The 22,497-nt window shown below is 46.1% G+C and overlaps 1 long non-coding RNA gene across 1 annotated transcript; it reads right to left on the reverse strand.

Moving 5' to 3' along the window:
* Positions 1 to 14,111: 14,111 nt before the first annotated feature.
* LOC121008978 lies at positions 14,112 to 15,527 on the reverse strand. Its single transcript, XR_005780660.1, has 3 exons — positions 15,374 to 15,527; positions 15,181 to 15,183; positions 14,112 to 14,123 (listed from the first exon to the last, which is right to left on the reverse strand). It is a non-coding gene; the product is annotated as an uncharacterized LOC121008978 (long non-coding RNA).
* Positions 15,528 to 22,497: the final 6,970 nt, after the last annotated feature.

Consider the following 22,497-nt stretch of genomic DNA (forward strand, 5'->3'; position numbering starts at 1 on the left):
CACATTTAACTCCTCAGATGCCATGGTCAAATGAGACCACAACATCTGGGAGCTCAAAAACCTAGTGGGGATCGGGGTACCCAGATGGTGCTCGGTCCTTCTGAATGATCCGAGGATGTTCCCAAGAAGACCCTGCCTGAAACTCTGAATTGGAGTCTATGTCAGAAGCAATCTAATCATTTCTTCTTCGAGTTCCCTAAGGGGATTATTAAAAAGTGTAAAAAATAAAATAAAAATTGGAATAGAAAGTGAGCAAACAGTCGTACACACTCCAACATGGTATCAGGAAAAACTAGATTGTCCAGCCAGAAAATGAGCCCTAACAAAGCGCCATAGACATAAAAACAACAAGGTCATTGGTGCCAACGTGACGATGCAAAGAAAGAAATATTGTTTTTATTTTTCAGTATTAAATCTAAGCCCATGTGGTATAGATGTAATCATCCTGACCCAGGGAATGAAAGTAACAAGTCAGTTTTACCGCATAGAAAATGATGTAAAAACTAAACTCATAAAACTGTAGCGGAACAGTGTTTTTTTTTTTTTGTTTTTTTTTTATAATTCTACGGCATTTACATTTTTTTTCCACCACATTGTATGCAACCGCAAATGGTGCCGTTAAAAAGTACAACTTGTCCCGCAAAAAAGCAAGCCTTCATACAGCTATGTGAATGGAAAATAAAAAAGTTATGGCTTTGGAAGGGCTGGGAGTAAAAAACAAAAAAAACGCAAAATGGCCCTGTCCTGAAGGGGTTAAACCCGCAACTGTCCCAAGAAGAGACATGTCCACTCTCCACACTGTGTCCGTTCATGGCTTAGCTCCATTCAATGCAGCAGAAGCTTCTATCATGTTATACATGGTGTGAAGAGGCCTAGGAGTATGGGAAAACTACAACTCTCAGCAGGTCCTGAAGGTCTGCATCTGACAGGGCATGCTGGGAGTTGTAATTTTCAGAGAGGGGAACAGTAAAAATATGAGCATTTTTTTTAAAATTTATCAGCAATTACCTTTTCTTCCCTTATTTTAGGGACTTGAGGACCGGCCTGGCTGCGCACACTATTGTAGCTTCTCTTCTCCTGCCCCGTCATCACATTCTCCCGCGCTGCGCTCAGCTCTGGACCACGGGCAGCAGGAGAGCTCCATCTCTGCGTGCAGTGCCAGCTGGATGACGGATGCAGGTAGTGAGGGCAGAGGTCAGGAGGCGGGCAGCACTGGGCCAGCTATACAAGACAAGCAGCTGGATGACGGATGCAGGTAGTGAGGGCAGAGGTCAGGAGGCGGGGCAGCACTGGGCCAGCTATACAAGACAAGCAGCTGGATGACGGATGCAGGTAGTGAGGGCAGAGGTCAGGAGGCGGGCAGCACTGGGCCAGCTATACAAGACAAGCAGCTGGATGACGGATGCAGGTAGTGAGGGCAGAGGTCAGGAGGCGGGGCAGCACTGGGCCAGCTATACAAGACAAGCAGCTGGATGACGGATGCAGGTAGTGAGGGCAGAGGTCAGGAGGCGGGCAGCACTGGGCCAGCTATACAAGACAAGCAGCTGGATGACGGATGCAGGTAGTGAGGGCAGAGGTCAGGAGGCGGGGCAGCACTGGGCCAGCTATACAAGACAAGCAGCTGGATGACGGATGCAGGTAGTGAGGGCAGAGGTCAGGAGGCGGGGCAGCACTGGGCCAGCTATACAAGACAAGCAGCTGGATGACGGATGCAGGTAGTGAGGGCAGAGGTCAGGAGGCGGGGCAGCACTGGGCCAGCTATACAAGACAAGCAGCTGGATGACGGATGCAGGTAGTGAGGGCAGAGGTCAGGAGGCGGGGCAGCACTGGGCCAGCTATACAAGACAAGCAGCTGGATGACGGATGCAGGTAGTGAGGGCAGAGGTCAGGAGGCGGGGCAGCACTGGGCCAGCTATACAAGACAAGCAGCTGGATGACGGATGCAGGTAGTGAGGGCAGAGGGCAGGGGGCGGGGCAGCTATATAAGACAAGCAGCTGGATGACAGGCATGATCATCTGTCCGCTTGCTACATACACACTGTGCCTATGGTAAATGCTGATTAGTATAGGCAAACAGGCAAGGGGCCCACCCAGGATTTCACCAGCTCCCCGGTGGGCCAGTCCGAGCCTGCATGGCGTCCATTACCCCAGTCACAGCAACATAAAAGCAGAGTTCAGCGAGCAGATGGCGGTGGTTTAGTATCAGTCGTTTACTCAGCGATATTATACCACGAAATCTGAATTTAAAATTAAGCTACTGGGATCGGTAATCCGAACAGGAAGATGTAAGTATCAAAATCTAGCATCAGGTTATGTCAGCAAGTAACAGAGATCAGTGGTGACATCAGTGAGAATGCAGCCTATCCATCCACTAGAGATCAGCGGTGACATCACTGAGAATGCAGCCTATCCATCACTAGAGATCAGCGGTGACATCACTGAGAATGCAGCCTATCCATTCACTAGAGATCAGCGGTGACATCACTGAGAATGCCGCCTATCCATTCACTAGAGATCAGCGGTGACATCACTGAGAATGCAGCCTATCCATCCACTAGAGATCAGCGGTGACATCACTGAGAATGCAGCCTATCCATCACTAGAGATCAGCGGTGACATCACTGAGAATGCAGCCTATCCATTCACTAGAGATCAGCGGTGACATCACTGAGAATGCCGCCTATCCATTCACTAGAGATCAGCGGTGACATCACTGAGAATGCAGCCTATCCATCCACTAGAGATCAGCGGTGACATCACTGAGAATGCAGCCTATCCATCACTAGAGATCAGCGGTGACATCACTGAGAATGCAGCATATCCATTCACTAGAGATCAGCGGTGACATCACTGAGAATGCCGCCTATCCATTCACTAGAGATCAGCGGTGACATCACTGAGAATGCAGCCTATCCATCACTAGAGATCAGCGGTGACATCACTGAGAATGCAGCCTAACCATTCACTAGAGATCAGCGGTGACATCACTGAGAATGCAGCCTATCCATCACTAGAGATCAGCGGTGACATCACTGAGAATGCAGCCTATCCATCACTAGAGATCAGCGGTGACATCACTGAGAATGCAGCCTAACCATTCACTAGAGATCAGCGGTGACATCACTGAGAATGCTGCCTATCCATCACTAGAGATCAGCGGTGACATCACTGAGAATGCAGCCTATCCATCACTAGAGATCAGCGGTGACATCACTGAGAATGCAGCCTAACCATTCACTAGAGATCAGCGGTGACATCACTGAGAATGCAGCCTATCCATCACTAGAGATCAGCGGTGACATCACTGAGAATGCTGCCTATCCATCACTAGAGATCAGCGGTGACATCACTGAGAATGCAGCCTATCCATCACTAGAGATCAGCGGTGACATCACTTAGAATGTTGACTATTCATTCACTAGAGATCAGCGGTGACATCACTTAGAATGCAGCCTAACCATTCACTAGAGATCAGCGGTGACATCACTGAGAATGCAGCCTATCCATCACTAGAGATCAGCGGTGACATCACTGAGAATGCAGCCTATCCATCACTAGAGATCAGCGGTGACATCACTTAGAATGTTGACTATCCATTCTCTAGAGATCAGCGGTGACATCACTGAGAATGCAGCCTATCCATCACTAGAGATCAGCAGTGACATCACTGAGAATGCAGCCTATCCATCACTAGAGATCAGCGGTGACATCACTGAGAATGCAGCCTATCCATTCACTAGAGATCAGCGGTGACATCACTGAGACTGCCGTTCTGGGTTGTATACAGACAGTGCAGCAGACACACGGGCCGGTGACAACCGACACAATTTTGCGGTAATTTCCCGGGGAGTCCCTCTCCAATTACCTGGCGCCCAGGAGGGACGAGCCCCGCGCTGGAGGCTGCGCTCTTTCTTGCAGGGCTTTTCAGATGTGACGTTTATTAGCTCTTATTTCAGGCGCTGACATTTTTACTGTTGTACCTAAAGTTTTTATGACCGTATTTATGGCAGCGAGGGACTGGCGCTCGCAGCCTCTGTGATGATAGACGTGGCACCGAGGTGGCAGCAGGGACGAGCGGAGCTCCCCGACATCAAGAAATAAATGTCAGAACCGGAATATGTCGCTGCAGAGCGCTTCCTGGCGAGGATGCTAAGTGGCCTTGTAGCTCCGCAATGCAGGTTGTTGCTTAAACTGATGGAAAATATCCGACAACTCGGAGACTCAGACTGCGGATAGCCGCGCTGCAGATGGGCGAGACGGGCGACACTTAACCCCTTAAGGACCGGGCTCATTTTCACCTTAAGGACCAGGCTCATTTTCACCTTAAGGACCAGGCCATTTTTTGCAAATCTGACTAGTGTCACTTTAAGTGCTCATAACTTTAAAACGCTTTGACTTACCCAGGCCGTTCTGAGATTGTTTTTTCGTCACATATTGTACTTCATGACACTGCTAAAATTGGGTCAAAAAAGTTAATTTTTTTGCATAAAAAAATACAATTTTTACCGTAAATTTTGAAAAATTAGCAAATTTCAAATTTTCAGTTTCTCTACCTCTGTAATACATAGTAATACCCCCAAAAATTGTGATGACTTTACATTCCCCATATGTCTACTTCATGCTTGAATTGTTTTGGGAATGATATTTTATTTTTTGGGGATGTTACATGGCTTAGAAGTTTAGAAGCAAATTTTGAAATTTTCAGAAATCTTCAAAATCCCACTTTTTATGGACCAGTTCAGGTTTGAAGTCATATTGTGAGGCTTAGATAATAGAAACCTCCCAAAAATGACCCCATTCTAGAAACTACACCCCTCAAGGTATTCAAAACTGTTTTTTCAAACTTTGTTAACCCTTTAGGTGTTCCACAAGAGTTAATGGCAGATGGAGAAACAATTTTGAAATTTATATTTTTTGGAAAATTTTCCAATATAATCAATTTTCTCCAGGAGTAAAACAAGGGTTAACTGCCAAACAACACTCAAAATGGGTTGCCCTGATTCTGTAGTTTGCAAAAACACCCCATATGTGGTCGTAAACTACTGTTTGGCCGAACGGTAGCACATAGAAGGAGGGGAACACCATATGGGTTTTGGAAGGCAGATTTGGCAGGACTGGTTTTGTTTATACCATGTCCCATTTGAAGCCCCCTGTTGCACCCCTAGAATAGAAATTTCAAAAAAGTGACTCCATCTAAGAAAGTACACCCCTCAAGGTATTCAAAACTGGGTTTACAAACTTTGTTAACCCTTTAGGTGTTCCACAAGAGTTAATGGCAGATGGAGAAACAATTTTGAAATTTCTATTTTTTGGAAAATTTTCCAATATAATCAATTTTTTCCAGGAGTAAAACAAGGGTTAACTGCCAAACAACACTCAAAATGGGTTGCCCTGATTCTGTAGTTTGCAAAAACACCCCATATGTGGTCGTAAACTACTGTTTGGCCGAACGGTAGCACATAGAAGGAGGGGAACACCATATGGGTTTTGGAAGGCAGATTTGGCAGGACTGGTTTTGTTTATACCATGTCCCATTTGAAGCCCCCTGTTGCACCCCTAGAATAGAAATTTCAAAAAAGTGACTCCATCTAAGAAAGTACACCCCTCAAGGTATTCAAAACTGGGTTTACAAACTTTGTTAACCCTTTAGGTGTTCCACAAGAGTTAATGGCAGATGGAGAAACAATTTTGAAATTTCTATTTTTTGGAAAATTTTCCAATATAATCAATTTTTTCCAGGAGTAAAACAAGGGTTAACTGCCAAACAACACTCAAAATGGGTTGCCCTGATTCTGTAGTTTGCAAAAACACCCCATATGTGGTCGTAAACTACTGTTTGGCCGAACGGTAGCACATAGAAGGAGGGGAACACCATATGGGTTTTGGAAGGCAGATTTGGCAGGACTGGTTTTGTTTATACCATGTCCCATTTGAAGCCCCCTGTTGCACCCCTAGAATAGAAATTTCAAAAAAGTGACTCCATCTAAGAAAGTACACCCCTCAAGGTATTCAAAACTGGGTTTACAAACTTTGTTAACCCTTTAGGTGTTCCACAAGAGTTAATGGCAGATGGAGAAACAATTTTGAAATTTCTATTTTTTGGAAAATTTTCCAATATAATCAATTTTTTCCAGGAGTAAAACAAGGGTTAACTGCCAAACAACACTCAAAATGGGTTGCCCTGATTCTGTAGTTTGCAAAAACACCCCATATGTGGTCGTAAACTACTGTTTGGCCGAACGGTAGCACATAGAAGGAGGGGAACACCATATGGGTTTTGGAAGGCAGATTTGGCAGGACTGGTTTTGTTTATACCATGTCCCATTTGAAGCCCCCTGTTGCACCCCTAGAATAGAAATTTCAAAAAAGTGACTCCATCTAAGAAAGTACACCCCTCAAGGTATTCAAAACTGGGTTTACAAACTTTGTTAACCCTTTAGGTGTTCCACAAGAGTTAATGGCAGATGGAGAAACAATTTTGAAATTTCTATTTTTTGGAAAATTTTCCAATATAATCAATTTTTTCCAGGAGTAAAACAAGGGTTAACTGCCAAACAACACTCAAAATGGGTTGCCCTGATTCTGTAGTTTGCAAAAACACCCCATATGTGGTCGTAAACTACTGTTTGGCCGAACGGTAGCACATAGAAGGAGGGGAACACCATATGGGTTTTGGAAGGCAGATTTGGCAGGACTGGTTTTGTTTATACCATGTCCCATTTGAAGCCCCCTGTTGCACCCCTAGAATAGAAATTTCAAAAAAGTGACTCCATCTAAGAAAGTACACCCCTCAAGGTATTCAAAACTGGGTTTACAAACTTTGTTAACCCTTTAGGTGTTCCACAAGAGTTAATGGCAGATGGAGAAACAATTTTGAAATTTCTATTTTTTGGAAAATTTTCCAATATAATCAATTTTTTCCAGGAGTAAAACAAGGGTTAACTGCCAAACAACACTCAAAATGGGTTGCCCTGATTCTGTAGTTTGCAAAAACACCCCATATGTGGTCGTAAACTACTGTTTGGCCGAACGGTAGCACATAGAAGGAGGGGAACACCATATGGGTTTTGGAAGGCAGATTTGGTAGGACTGGTTTTGTTTATACCATGTCCCATTTGAAGCCCCCTGTTGCACCCCTAGAATAGAAATTTCAAAAAAGTGACTCCATCTAAGAAAGTACACCCCTCAAGGTATTCAAAACTGGGTTTACAAACTTTGTTAACCCTTTAGGTGTTCCACAAGAGTTAATGGCAGATGGAGAAACAATTTTGAAATTTCTATTTTTTGGAAAATTTTCCAATATAATCAATTTTTTCCAGGAGTAAAACAAGGGTTAACTGCCAAACAACACTCAAAATGGGTTGCCCTGATTCTGTAGTTTGCAAAAACACCCCATATGTGGTCGTAAACTACTATTTGGCTAAACGGCAGGACATAGAAGAAGGGGAACGTCATTTTTGGAAGGCAGATTTTGCTGGACTGGTTTATTGACACCATGTACCCTTTCAAGCCCCCTGATGCACCCCTAGAGTAGAAACTCCATAAAAGTGACCCCATCTAGGAAACTACGGGATAAGGTGGTTGTTGTTTTGGGACTATTTTTGGGGTAAATTTGATTTTTGGTTGCTCTATATTAGTCTTTTTTGAGGCAATGTAACAAAAAAATGTAATTCTAAAATTGTTTCTACATTCACTATTTGGTTTTGTGGAACACCTAAAGGGTTAACATAGTTTGTAAAGTAACTTTTGAATACCTTGAGGGGTGTAGTTTCTTAGATGGGGTCACTTTTTTGGAGTTTCTAGTCTAGGCTACATCAGGGGGGGCTTCTAATGGGACATGGTGTCAAAAAAAAAACTGTCCATCAAAATCTGCCTTCCAGAAACCATATGGAGTTCCCTTCGTTCTATGCCCTGCCGTGCGGCTATATAGCCATTTACGACCACATATGGGGTGTTTCTGCAAACTACAGAATCGGGGCAATAAATATTTAGTTTTGTTTGGCTGTTAACCCTTGCTTTATTACCGGCAAAATGGATTCAAATTGAAATTTTGCCCAAAAATTGGTGTTTTGGCACAGTTTTTATTTTATATTTTTAACACCGTTCATCCGAGGCGTTTGGTCAAAAGTTATTTTTATAGCGACGACTTTTACGCACGCGACGATGCCCAATATGTATGGCTCTCAGACTTTGGAGACACTAAGCAGGCATCCTAAAACTGCGGCCCTCCAGATATTGTAAAACTACAATTCCCACCATGCCCTGCTGATGGCTGTAGGTTGTCTGGGCATGCTGGGAGTTATAGTTTTACAACATCTGGAGGGCCGCAGTTTGAGGATGCTTGCTCTAAAACTCATATTTTTTGGGGAAAGAAAAATTGTTTCCGTGTCTCCAAAGTCTGAGAGCCATAGTGTTTTATGTTCTCTAGTGGACTGTTGAGGATTATAAAAATTTAGTACTCCATGGAAGTGTGATACTCCCTGAAGCAATTGATAATGCAGAGGCCCGGATGATCGGGGCAAGTGTCACATTGAGTAGTGGTGTCCTTCCGTATCCCCCTCTTGTGACACACTCTGCACTTTTTTTGGGTTCGTCCCTTCTTTCCAGTATGGGGGACCACACCTGGAAAGTGTTGGCCAGGGACGATCCGGGCGCCTCCAATTCCCGAGGTACTCCGGCCTGCTCTTTCCCGGTCCGAAAAGATCAGGTCTTTGAGGACTGCCTCATAGAACTGGAGGAATGTCCCTGTGCTGCCAGCGCTTCGGGATAGTACAAAAGAGTTGTACATGGCAACCTGTACCAAGTAGACCGCAACTTTTTTGTACCATGCCCGGGTTTTGCGCATGGCGTTATATGGCGTGAGGACTTGATCAGAGAGATCAACTCCTCCCATATACCGATTGTAGTCGACGATACAATCGGGCTTGAGGACCGTTGCCGCGGTACCTCGCACAGGGACAGGGGTGGTGCCGTTACCGTGGATTGTGGACAGCATAAGGACATCCCTCTTGTCCTTATACCTGACCAGCAACAGGTTTCCACTGGTAAGGGCACGGGTCTCACCCCTGGGGATAGGTACCTGGAGGGGGTAGGCAGGGAGGCCGCGTTGATTTTTCCGCACGGTCCCACAAGCGAACGTGGATCTGGCGGCAAGGGACCTGAACAAGGGAATGCTGGTATAAAAGTTATCCACGTACAAGTGGTAACCATTATCCAGCAGTGGGTACATAAGGTCCCACACGAGTTTCCCGCTAACACCCAGAGTGGGGGGACATTCTGGGGGTTCAATACGGGAATCTCGCCCCTCGTACACACGAAATTTGTAAGTGTACCCTGAGGCACTCTCACAAATTTTGTATAGCTTCACGCCATACCTCGCCCGCTTTGTGGGAATGTATTGGCGGAAACTGAGTCTCCCCTTGAACGCAACGAGAGACTCATCAACCGCGACCTCCCTTCCAGGTACGTAGGCCTGCTGAAATGTGGCCCCAAAGTGATCGATGACCGGCCGTATCTTATACAGCCGGTCATAGGCAGGATCACTTCGGGGGGGACATGCTGCATTATCGGAATAATGCAGACATTTCCGGATGGCCTCAAACCGGTGACGTATCATGACCATACTGTACAGTGGGGTCTGGTAGAGTATGTCCCCACTCCAGTATTGCCTGACACTGGGTTTTTGGACTAGACCCATATGCAGCACGAGGCCCCAAAATGTCCTCATTTCGGCTGCACTGACCGGCGTCCAGCCACCGGGTCTAGCCAAAACTGAGCCTGGGTTTTGAGCGACGAACTGTTGGGCGTACAGATTCGTCTGCTCCACCATCAAATTCACCAGTGAGTTACTGAAAAAAAAACTAAAATAGTCTATTTCAGTAAACCCCACTGTGGGAATCTGGATTCCAGGATTGCCAGCAAAATCCGGAATCTCAGGCTCAAAGTCCACTGGGGGACACCAGCTAAGTTCATCGGCAGGGGGCTCCGGTGGACTTATTTGGTGGGCCGGGAAACCAGTACGAACCCCAGGGCGGCTCGTACTAGGGTGGGCCACAGGATCCCTAGCATGTGGGGCCCCTGGCTCCGCCTGGCGGCGTCTCCGCCGCCTTGGTGGCTCATCGTCATCAGATGATGATGAGGAGGATGCGGATGACAAAAGGAATGTGGGGTCATCCTCATCCTCACTGGGGCTCTCAGAGTCGGAGGCAATCTGGGCGTATGCCTCCTCGGCCGAGAACATCCGGTGGGCCATGGGTGTGTGTGCGTGTAGGTGTGCGTGTGTGGCAAACTTTATTATATGTGCGTGTGTGTGGGGGCAACGGGTGTTCGCGTACTAAAAAGTCCAGGCAAAAAAATGGGCAAGTGTTAGAAAAAAAAAAAGTTAAAACTTGCTGATCAGCGGTACAACGCTGATCAGCGGTCGGTGGGGTGGTGGGGCGGGCGATGCGCTAACAGTGGACGGACGCTAAAAAGTGCCGGCCAGTCAGCGCACGCAGAAAAAAAAAAGTGGTGGTGAGTGGGGGGTGGGGGGTGCTGGTGGGGGGTGGGTGGGGGGGGGGAGGCAGGTGGGGGGGGGGGGGAAGTGGCTGGTGGGGGGGGGGTGGGGGGGCAAGTGGCAGGAGGGGTCTGGGTTAGGGTTAGATGGAAGTTTGGAAGTTTGGAATAAAAGTACTTTTTTTTTTTTTTTTTTCTAACTTACTTTTCCCTTCTTTCCCTGCCTAACGGTGCCTCTCCCTCACTGACCCTAACCTACCTGGGTGGCGATGGGTGCAGGAGGGTGATGGATGCCGATTAGGGGGACACAGGAGCTCGTTCTGGACGGTGCTGCACGGTCAGGGTGCTGGACAGGAAGAGGAGGGGAGAGAGGAGCGCAGGAAGTTTGAATCTCGCGCCTCTCTCCCCTGCACCAATCAGCACCCTGGACAGCGGCATTCAGCACCAGGGCCAGCACCGCCTCTCCAAATCCTCGGACTGCGATAGGTGGTGTATAATTACGCCACCGATCGCAGTCTTTTTCCGGTTCATCGGGTCACAGGACACCCGAATGGACCGGAAACGCAGAAAACCGCAGGTCTGAATTGACCTGCGGTTTTCTGCGATCGCCGATACGGGGGGGTCAAATGACCCCCCCCTGCATTGTTACGGGATGCCGGCTGAATGATTTCAGCCGAAATCCCGTTCCGATTAACCCCTGCGGCGCCGGAGTTCCGATTTTAAGTCAGGACGTACCGGTACGTCCTCGGTCCTTAAGGACTCGGGAAATAGGGCGTACCGGTACGTCCTAGGTCCTTAAGGACTCGGGAAATAGGGCGTACCGGTACGTCCTAGGTCCTTAAGGGGTTAAAGGAGCATTATAAGAGCCTGCTTATAATAACTCCGACGTGACTCCGAGACACAGGGCTGTCAGAAAGCACACTCCTTGCATTTTGAAAAGATCTCTGCTTGCTGTCAGTTATTGGGAATATTCTTTTTAACACTTATCACAGATAAGGTGATTACAATTGTATTCACTCCCTCCAATCCTGATAGTCTGTTACAATGTATCAGCGCAATACAAATGTATCCCACTGGAGTCCGGGCAGTAGACAATTGTAGCATTGGTTGCAGCAAACTTTAGATTAACACATAATGCATTGAAAGTCAAGATAACATCTGAGTGTCGTTAACCAATGCTTCATCTGTATCTCGCAGAGTATTGTCTACACCAGATATAAGGCCCCTTTCACACGGGCGAGTAGTCCGCGCGGATGCGATGCGTGAGGTGAACGCATTGCAACCGCACTGAATCCTGACCCATTCATTTCTATGGGGCTGTGCACACGAGCGGTGATTTTCACGCATCACTTGTGCGTTGAGTGAAAATCGCAGCATGCTCTACTTTGTGCATTTTTCACGTAACGCAGGCCCTATAGAAGTGAATGGGGCTGCGTGAAAATCGCAAGCATCCGCAAGCAAGTGCTGATGCGGTGCGATTTTCACGCACGGTTGCTAGGAGACGATCGGGATGGAGACCCGATCATTATTATTTTCCCTTATAACATGGTTATAAGGGAAAATAATAGCATTCTGAATACAGACTGCATAGTACAATAGGGCTGGAGGGGTTAAAAAATTTTTTAAAAAATTTAACTCACCTTAATCCACTTGTTCGCGCAGCCGGCATCTCTTCTGTCTTCATCTGTGAGCAATAGGACCTTTGATGACGTCACTACATTCATCACATGGTCCGTCACATGATCCATCACCATGATAAAAGATCATGTGACGGACCATGTGATGACTGGAGTGACGTCACCACAGGTCCTTTTCCTGCACACAGCAAAGAAGACAGAACAGAAGCCGGCTGCGCGATCAAGTGGATTAAGGTGAGTTAAATTTTATTTTTATTTTTTAACCCCTCCAGCGCTATTGTACTATGCATTCTGTATTCAGAATGCTATTATTTTCCCTTATAACCATGTTATAAGGGGAAATAATACAATCTACAGAACACCTAACCCAAACCCGAAATTCTGTGAAGAAGTTCGGGTTTGGGTACCAAACATGCTGATTTTTCTCACGCGCGTGCAAAACGCATTACAATGTTTTGCACTTGCACGGAAAAATCGTGCATGTTTCCGCAACGCACCCGCACCTTTTCCCGCAACACCCGTGTGAAAGAGGCCTAATTGTAACAAACTCTCAGCTGTGAGGTTAGAGAGCCCTAGTGCAACCTCAACCCCCAGCCTCAATTACTAGGATATATCAGCAACCACCAGAACTCCAGCTTTTGCAAAACTACAAATCCCAGCATGTTCCATTCCTTTTTTTTTTTTTTTTTTTTTACTGGGACTTTGCTGACCCCAGCTGTATATACTGTCTGATAGACAGACTGCCATAGTACTCCAAGTCCATAGATAATGCTGCCATCTAGAGGCGTTGTAGTGTCATTACATCACCACTACTCTATAATGCTGAATTCAGTAATTCTCTAGCAGCTGAACTGAAAACGACCCACCATACCTGGGACAATGGCAGATATCTTACAGGTTAAAAACAAAGACTAAAAAAATATCCAAATAACGTTATTTCAGTTCATGTTTGTTAGAATTCATTTTAAATGCACTACATCTAATTGGACACTATGGAGGCAGGGCCGTCTTTCATATTGATTGGACCCTGGGCAAGAATTTACTTGGGCCCCCTGGATCAAACCCCCCCCCCCCCCCCCCCGCACTTTGCTGTACTTGCTATACAGCAGCACTTACCTGTCACGTCCAGGGCCTCCAGGTGACGTCTCCTCTCTGTCATCATCCTCTCTGTAGATCTTCTCTCTCATCATCCACTTGGTCCGGACTCTTCTCTCAGCCGCCTCGTCTCTGCAGAGTGTGACACACAGACATCTTAGCTTCCTCACATTCTATCATTATCCCCAACTGGAGTCCCCACAGTGTTATCCTGCTGCTTGCTGTGCCCCCCCCCCCCCCCAGGGGTGTAGCTATAGGGGGTGCAGAGGTAGCAGTCGCTAATGGGCCCAGGAGCCTGAAGGGGCCCAAAGACACTTGTGCCGCATAAGAAGACACACTGAGGGAAGGGGGGCCCAAGCTGAACTCTTGCACCGGAGCCCATGAGCCTTTAGTTACGCCCCCCCCCCCCCCAATACTATCCTGAAGAAACATTACTGCCCCCCATAGTAATAGTGCTACTCATAGTCCCACCAATAGTAATTCCCTTCTAGAATGCCCTCATTAGTAACACTGCCCCAACCGTGATAATGCTCCTCAACAATGCCCCCATTATTAGAAGAGCCCTCCCATATTAATAATGCCCTCACAGAGCCCCCAGTAGAAATAAGGCCCCCTATTGTTCCCCCAGTGGTAATAAAGCTCCCTACAGACCCCTCAGTAGTAATAAGGCCCGCATAGTGCTCTTAGTAGAAAAAAGGCGGATCTATAAGACCCTCCTATAGAGTCCCCAGTAGTAATAAGACCGCCTATAATGTCCCCTGGATCTGCAGTGCCCCCTGCAGTTATAATCCTCCCTCCACCATACAGTCCCATGTAAATAACATCACCTCCTCCAACGCACAGTCCCATGTAAACATCACCCCCTAAGGCTTCTTTAACACTTGCGTTCATGCGGATCTGTCCTGTACTTGTACCGATAATACAAACGAATGCATCCGTTCAGGACCGATTTGTTTGTATTAGATTTGAATTTCTAAGTCCCAATACGGATCCGTCCTGACTTACATTGAAAGTCAATGGGGGACGGATCCGTTTACAGTTGCACCATTTTGTGTCAATGCAAAGGGATCCGTCCCCATTTACTTACATTGTAAGTCAGGACGGATCCGTTTGGCTGCGCAAGGCCATGCGGACACAAAAACGCTGCTTGCAGCATTTTGGGGTCCGCCTCCAAAACGGACCGGGGGGCCGTAGGGAGCCGAACGAATGCATTCTGAATGGATCCGCATCCATTCAGAATGCATTGGGGTTAAACTGATGCATTTGGGGCTCCTTGTGAGAGCCTTGAAACGGATCTCACAAGCGGATCCCCAAACCCAAGTGTGAACGTAGCCTAAACATTAAGTCCCATGTACATAAACATCATTCCCCCCCACCATCCACTTTCAACATACAGTCCCATGTAAATAACATCACTCCCTCCCCCAGCCACCTCAAGCACACAGTTCCATGTCAATAACATCCCTCCCTTCAGCCCTAACATACATCCTAGTTAAATAACTACAACTCCCAGCATTGCTCTGCCTCTCCCTTCACTTACCTCTCCTCATGTACAGACATCAGCATTAGGCTCCTTCTCCTCTGCACTCCGGTCCAATCCTGCACTGGTCACATGATGGTGACATCATCCAGGTCATCCTATCACAGCCTGTTTTGCTGATCACATGACCTGTGATGTCACCACAGGTCCTTCACCTCTTCCCAGGGTATTAGATTCAATTGTATTGCCGGTGTTCTGCCAGATCTCTATAGCTTGCCGAAAGTCTATAGCGGAAGTGACGTGGTGCACTGCGCAAGCACACAAGCGCACTTCCACGAATCATCCGAATCATCGTCTTAAAGTGACAGTCACCTCCAGTAAAATACAGCATCTACATTAATTTGTACCCTCGCAGGCTCGCTTCGCTCGCCACGCATCGGGCTCGGCCTCGCTGCGCTCGGCATTTAGTAAAACTAACTCTATGCCGCCATTGATAGTAAAGAAGGAAATGGATAGTAAAGAAAGAGATTATCCATTTCCTTCTTTACTATCAATGGCGGCATAGAGTTAGTTTTACTAAATGCCGAGCGCAGGGAGGTCGAGCCCGATGCGTGGCGAGCGAAGCGAGCCCGCGAGGGTACAAATTAATGTAGTTGCTGTATTTTACTGGAGGTGACTGTCACTTTAAGAAATCTATACCCTTAAGTGTGCGCACACGCGGTGTGCATACTACTGCAGTGGAGGCTGCAGGAATGCTTCGCTGAAGTACGCTTGTGCGCTTGCGCAGCGCGCCACGTGACTTCCGCTATAGACTTTCGGCAGAACACCGGCAATACAGTTGTATCTAGCAGGCAGGCAGGATATTCGGGGCCTGGGACAAAACATCAGGGGCCCAGGCCCCGAATGTTTTAACCTAGCAACGCAGTCACTAGTGAATAGGAGTCGGGACACAGAGCTCCCTTGGGCCCCCAGGAGCAACTGGGCCTGGGGCAGCTGCCCCTTTTGCCCTGCGGCAAAGACGGCCCTGTATGGAGGCAAAGTGATAATTACGCAGCCCTATAACTAAGATAACTTTGATAACAATTATTTTCTGACTACTACGGAAAGCTGGAGAATAAACCCACAAGGCTTCTTTCACACTCGCGTTTTTGGGCGCATCCGTCATGGATCTGCAAAAATCTGTTTGTATTATCTGTAACATAGCCAAGACGGATCCATCATCAACTCCATTGAAAGTCAATGGGGGACGGATCAGTTTTCTATTGTGTCCGTTTGGCTCAGTTTCGTCAAGCAGACACCAAAACGCTGCGTCCGCCTCCAGAGCGGAATGGAGACTGAACGGAGGCAAACTGATGCATTCTGAGCGGATCCTTTTCCATTCAGAATGCATTAGGGCCAAACTGATCAGTTTTAGACCGCTTGTGAGAGCCCTGAACGGATCTCAGAAACGGAAAGCCATAACGCGAGTGTGAAAGTATCAGAAAATGGAAATGTATTTATAAAAATGACAAACACAAATATTGAAGAAGTCCGAGAAGGGGATTATGAGATCAATATCAGTTCAAACTCATGCCAGGCGGAATATACATGACGAAATGGTGAACAGGATGGTATGTCAATTCAAAGGGGTATTCCCATTTGGGACATTTATAGCAAATCGATACGATAGGCCATAGGTTTCCAATTAATACAGATCCCATTTCTGGGACCCTCTCCTTTCTCTATAGTAGGGTGTTAAAATGGAAAGAGAATACGTTACACATAGGTGGCCACCCTCCATTCACCTACTTTGGGTTTTTGAGTCCATAGCAGTGAAAGGAGAGGACACAGCACATGCATACCATGCTCTCTATTCTCAGAGGGTCCGTAATGTGGAGATAGAAGAGGGTCCAAGAATAAAATTCCTATAAAATTGCTCGTATGTACAAAAAATATCAATAGAAAAAATACTGTAACACTGTCCCTATAGACATGAATATAGGTATTATCATGATGCCTCATATGTAACGCTCCCAGTCCCGTCCCTGGGACTCCACAAGCATCTGGAGCATCTACCTGAGGGTTCCATTGCACCGCTTGCAAAGAATATAACTAGAGATGAGCGAATTTCATACTTTGAAATTCGTTCACACTTCGTTTGTTGGTAAAAGGTGAATTGCGTTATGGATTCCGTTTCCACGGACCATAACGTAATTCTATGACTGAATGCCTTTAGAGGCATTCAGTTATTCATTCCGTCATAATAGAAGTCTATAGGCTGCAAAACGGATCCGTCTTGTTTCCATTACGCAGGGGAGTCCTCTCCTGATCCTGAGTCCTCTTCTGCATAACGGAAACAGAACAGAAGTGTGAACGAATTTCATAATCGGAAATTCGCTCATCTCTAAATATAACTTCACTGGGCTCCTGTGAACAAGGCAGACATAGCAGAGCTGGAGAGGGTCCAGAGGAGGGCAACTAAAGTAATAACTGGAATGGGGCAACTACAGTACCCTGCAAGATTATCAAAATTAGGGTTATTCACGTTAGAAAAAAGACGACTGAGGGGAGATCTAATTACTATGTATAAATATATCAGGGGTCAGTACAGAGATCACTCCCATCATCTATTTATCCCCAGGACTGTGACTGTGACGAGGGGACATCCTCTGCGTCTGGAGGAAAGAAGGTTTGTACACAAACATAGAAGAGGATTCTTTACGGTAAGAGCAGTGAGACTATGGAACTCTCTGCCTGAGGAGGTGGTGATGGTGAGTACAATAAAGGAATTCAGGAGGGGCCTGGATGTGTTTCTGGAGTGTAATAATATTACAGGCTATCGCTACTAGAGAGGGGTCGTTGATCCAGGGAGTTATTCTGATTGCCTGATTGGAGTCGGGAAGAAATTTTTTATTCCCCTAAAGTGAGGAAAATTGGCTTCTACCTCACAGGGTTTTTTTGCCTTCCTCTGGATCAACTTGCAGGATAACAGGCCGAACTGGATGGACAAATGTCTTTTTTCGGCCTTATGTACTATGTTACTATGTTAACTACTATAATACTGTTCCTATGTACAAGAATATAACTACTATAATACTGCTCCTATGTACAAGAACATAACTACTATAATACTGCTCCTATGTACAAGAATATAACTACTATAATACGGCTCCTGTGTACAAGAATATAACTACTATAATACTGCTCCTATGTACAAGAATATAACTACTATAATACTGCTCCTATGTACAAGAATATAACTACTATAATACTGCTACTATGTACAAGAATATAACTACTATAATACTGCTCCTATGTACAAAAATATAACTACTATAATACTGCTTCTATGTACAGGAATATAACTACTATAATACTGCTCCTATGTGCAAGATTATAACTACTATAATACTGCTCCTATGTACAAGAATATAACTACTATAATACTGCTCCTATGTACAAGAATATAACTACCATAATACTGCCTCCTATGTACAAGAATATAACTACTATAATACTGCTCCTATGTACAAGAATATAACTACTATAATACTGCTCCTATGTACAAGAATATAACTACTATAATACTGCTCCTATGTACAAGAATATAACTACTATAATACTGCCCCTTATGTACAAGAATATAACTACTATAATACTGCTTCTATGTACAGGAATATAACTACTATAATACTGCTCCTATGTACAAGAATATAACTACTATAATACTGCTCCTATATACAAGAATATAACTACTATAATACTGCCTCCTATGTACAAGAATATAACTACTATAATACTGCTCCTATATACAAGAATATAACTACTATAGTGATGGAGACTTTGCTGTGTAAGATCCGGCAGGATCCTGCGGTTAGGGGCTTGACCATTGATTCTCGGACCCACTTGACAGCCGCATTTGCAGATGACCTACTTATCATGACCTCCAATCCCGAAGCATCCTTCCCTAGGCTTTTGTCTCTTTTTGAGGAGTTTGGCTATGTGTCAAACTTTAAAATCAACTATAGCAAGTCAATGGCCCTAAACGTTACTTGTCCAGAATCGGTTAAAGAGGCCCTTCAGAATACTACCCCCTTTCACTGGGCTACAAAAGACATAGTATTTTTGGGAGTGCACGTCCCGGCTCAGGCGAAGGACTTATTTGCTCTGAATTATGCCCCCTTATTGTCCTCAGTTAGGAGGCAGCTGCACTCTATTAGACTGCCGTTTATTTCCTGGTGTGGCAAGAGGAACTACCTCAAGACCTTTATAGCTCCTAAATTTTTGTACCTTCTGCAGGTGTTGCCTATCTGGCTGCCGCACTCATTTTTTGTAGACATCCGCAGAGCTTTTTCCCTCTTTTTGTGGGGAAGTAAACCCTTTAGAATTGCTTATTCGGTGCTGACCAGAGAGAGGAGGTTTGGCGGCTTTGGTCTGCCCGACATACGTTCCTACTATGTGGCCTTTCAACTATTTAGAGGTCTATCCCTCCTCAATAGCACTTATAGTGCTCCATATGTGTGTCTTGAGCGCTCTCTGCTCTCCACTAGAATGAAGCGGATTCTCTGGGGGTTGTCCCCTTGTTCTCCGGGTGGTTCCTCTTTGCCACTCCTATGGAAGGGTATGTTTGTTGAGTGGGCCAAGCAGTTTAAGGATAGAACACTTAAGTTTCCCATACCGGGTACTCCGCTTTCCTCTTTACAGTTTTATGTCCATCCGGAAGCCGAGAAGCCCTCAGGTATCTGGCCTCTTTTGGCCGAGATCCCTTTAAGTGAGATTAGGTCCCCGGATGGGTCCCTGGATTGGTCCACGGTCTTGAATGACCCTAAAGTCAAAAAAGCTTCCTTCCTACAGAGTTTTGCCCTGCAGAAGGAAATTAAGATGATTAAGCTACCACCCCCCACCACCTCTGGAACCCCCTCTTGGCTGTCTAAGAGACTATCAGATGCCCGTAGGATCCCTAAACCGCTGTCTACCATATATAAGGAGTTACTCTCAGCCTCCCCTCCTGAGCTACATTTCCTTTCTTCATGGGAAAGGGAATTGTCCATCCACCTTACAGACCCGGAAAGGGCTTTTGTCCTTACACACTCTCACGGCTTTAGCCGCTGTATTAAGGTACAAGAAAACTCGTATAAGCTGCTCACGAGATGGTACAAGTCCCCGGAGTTCTTGCATAGGCTTAATGCAGATTTCCCAAGTGAGTGCTGGAGGTGTAGAAAAGACGTAGGCTCTCTGTCACACATTTGGTGGCACTGTGAAAAGATTAAAGCGTTCTGGACCAGTATAGAAGCTCTGATAAATGAGGTGTGTGCTAAGCAGGTTAAGCTGGATCCTAAACTGATTCTGCTTTGGTGCCCTAATGACTCGCTTTCCCCCTGTAGATCTGATCTTCCTACTATGCTCATCACGGCAGCGAGACTGCTCATCCCGCTGCTTTGGAAGGATACTGAACCTCCCACTGTTTCGATGTGGAGGGATAAGGTGGATCAGATCTACAGGTTTGAAGAGCTGGCCCACTGGGAATCTTGCACGCGTTCCCGCTTTCTGAAAATCTGGTCGCCCTGGAAGACATATAGGAAGTTCCCCTGACGGAGTTGGGGAAAACTCCCCCCCCCCCCCCCCCCTTTCCTTTCCCTTCCTTTCCCTCTCTTTTCCTCTTATTTGTGTTATATTTGATTTTTATTGTCTGTCACATTTGATGTATCATTTTGTACAACATGTGTTGCACTGACATGCATTTGTGGTCACTTCCATGACCGATTTGTGACTTTGCCTTACCAGTGATGCTACGATGGTTTGTGATCGATTGATATGCCTTACTTACTTTGAATAAAAATAAATTTGGTTAAGAATATAACTACTATAATACTGCCCCTTATGTACAAGAATATAACTACTATAATACTGCTTCTATGTACAGGAATATAACTACTATAATACTGCTCCTATATACAAGAATATAACTACTATAGTGATGGAGACTTTGCTGTGTAAGATCCGGCAGGATCCTGCGGTTAGGGGCTTGACCATTGATTCTCGGACCCACTTGACAGCCGCATTTGCAGATGACCTACTTATCATGACCTCCAATCCCGAAGCATCCTTCCCTAGGCTTTTGTCTCTTTTTGAGGAGTTTGGCTATGTGTCAAACTTTAAAATCAACTATAGCAAGTCAATGGCCCTAAACGTTACTTGTCCAGAATCGGTTAAAGAGGCCCTTCAGAATACTACCCCCTTTCACTGGGCTACAAAAGACATAGTATTTTTGGGAGTGCACGTCCCGGCTCAGGCGAAGGACTTATTTGCTCTGAATTATGCCCCCTTATTGTCCTCAGTTAGGAGGCAGCTGCACTCTATTAGACTGCCGTTTATTTCCTGGTGTGGCAAGAGGAACTACCTCAAGACCTTTATAGCTCCTAAATTTTTGTACCTTCTGCAGGTGTTGCCTATCTGGCTGCCGCACTCATTTTTTGTAGACATCCGCAGAGTTTTTTCCCTCTTTTTGTGGGGAAGTAAACCCTTTAGAATTGCTTATTCGGTGCTGACCAGAGAGAGGAGGTTTGGCGGCTTTGGTCTGCCCGACATACGTTCCTACTATGTGGCCTTTCAACTATTTAGAGGTCTATCCCTCCTCAATAGCACTTATAGTGCTCCATATGTGTGTCTTGAGCGCTCTCTGCTCTCCACTAGAATGAAGCGGATTCTCTGGGGGTTGTCCCCTTGTTCTCCGGGTGGTTCCTCTTTGCCACTCCTATGGAAGGGTATGTTTGTTGAGTGGGCCAAGCAGTTTAAGGATAGAACACTTAAGTTTCCCATACCGGGTACTCCGCTTTCCTCTTTACAGTTTTATGTCCATCCGGAAGCCGAGAAGCCCTCAGGTATCTGGCCTCTTTTGGCCGAGATCCCTTTAAGTGAGATTAGGTCCCCGGATGGGTCCCTGGATTGGTCCACGGTCTTGAATGACCCTAAAGTCAAAAAAGCTTCCTTCCTACAGAGTTTTGCCCTGCAGAAGGAAATTAAGATGATTAAGCTACCACCCCCCACCACCTCTGGAACCCCCTCTTGGCTGTCTAAGAGACTATCAGATGCCCGTAGGATCCCTAAACCGCTGTCTACCATATATAAGGAGTTACTCTCAGCCTCCCCTCCTGAGCTACATTTCCTTTCTTCATGGGAAAGGGAATTGTCCATCCACCTTACAGACCCGGAAAGGGCTTTTGTCCTTACACACTCTCACGGCTTTAGCCGCTGTATTAAGGTACAAGAAAACTCGTATAAGCTGCTCACGAGATGGTACAAGTCCCCGGAGTTCTTGCATAGGCTTAATGCAGATTTCCCAAGTGAGTGCTGGAGGTGTAGAAAAGACGTAGGCTCTCTGTCACACATTTGGTGGCACTGTGAAAAGATTAAAGCGTTCTGGACCAGTATAGAAGCTCTGATAAATGAGGTGTGTGCTAAGCAGGTTAAGCTGGATCCTAAACTGATTCTGCTTTGGTGCCCTAATGACTCGCTTTCCCCCTGTAGATCTGATCTTCCTACTATGCTCATCACGGCAGCGAGACTGCTCATCCCGCTGCTTTGGAAGGATACTGAACCTCCCACTGTTTCGATGTGGAGGGATAAGGTGGATCAGATCTACAGGTTTGAAGAGCTGGCCCACTGGGAATCTTGCACGCGTTCCCGCTTTCTGAAAATCTGGTCGCCCTGGAAGACATATAGGAAGTTCCCCTGACGGAGTTGGGGAAAACTCCCCTACCCCCCCCCCCCCCCCCTTTCCTTTCCCTTCCTTTCCCTCTCTTTTCCTCTTAT

Source organism: Bufo bufo, chromosome 7 (genome assembly GCF_905171765.1).
Source record: "Bufo bufo chromosome 7, aBufBuf1.1, whole genome shotgun sequence".
NCBI lineage: Eukaryota > Metazoa > Chordata > Amphibia > Anura > Bufonidae > Bufo > Bufo bufo.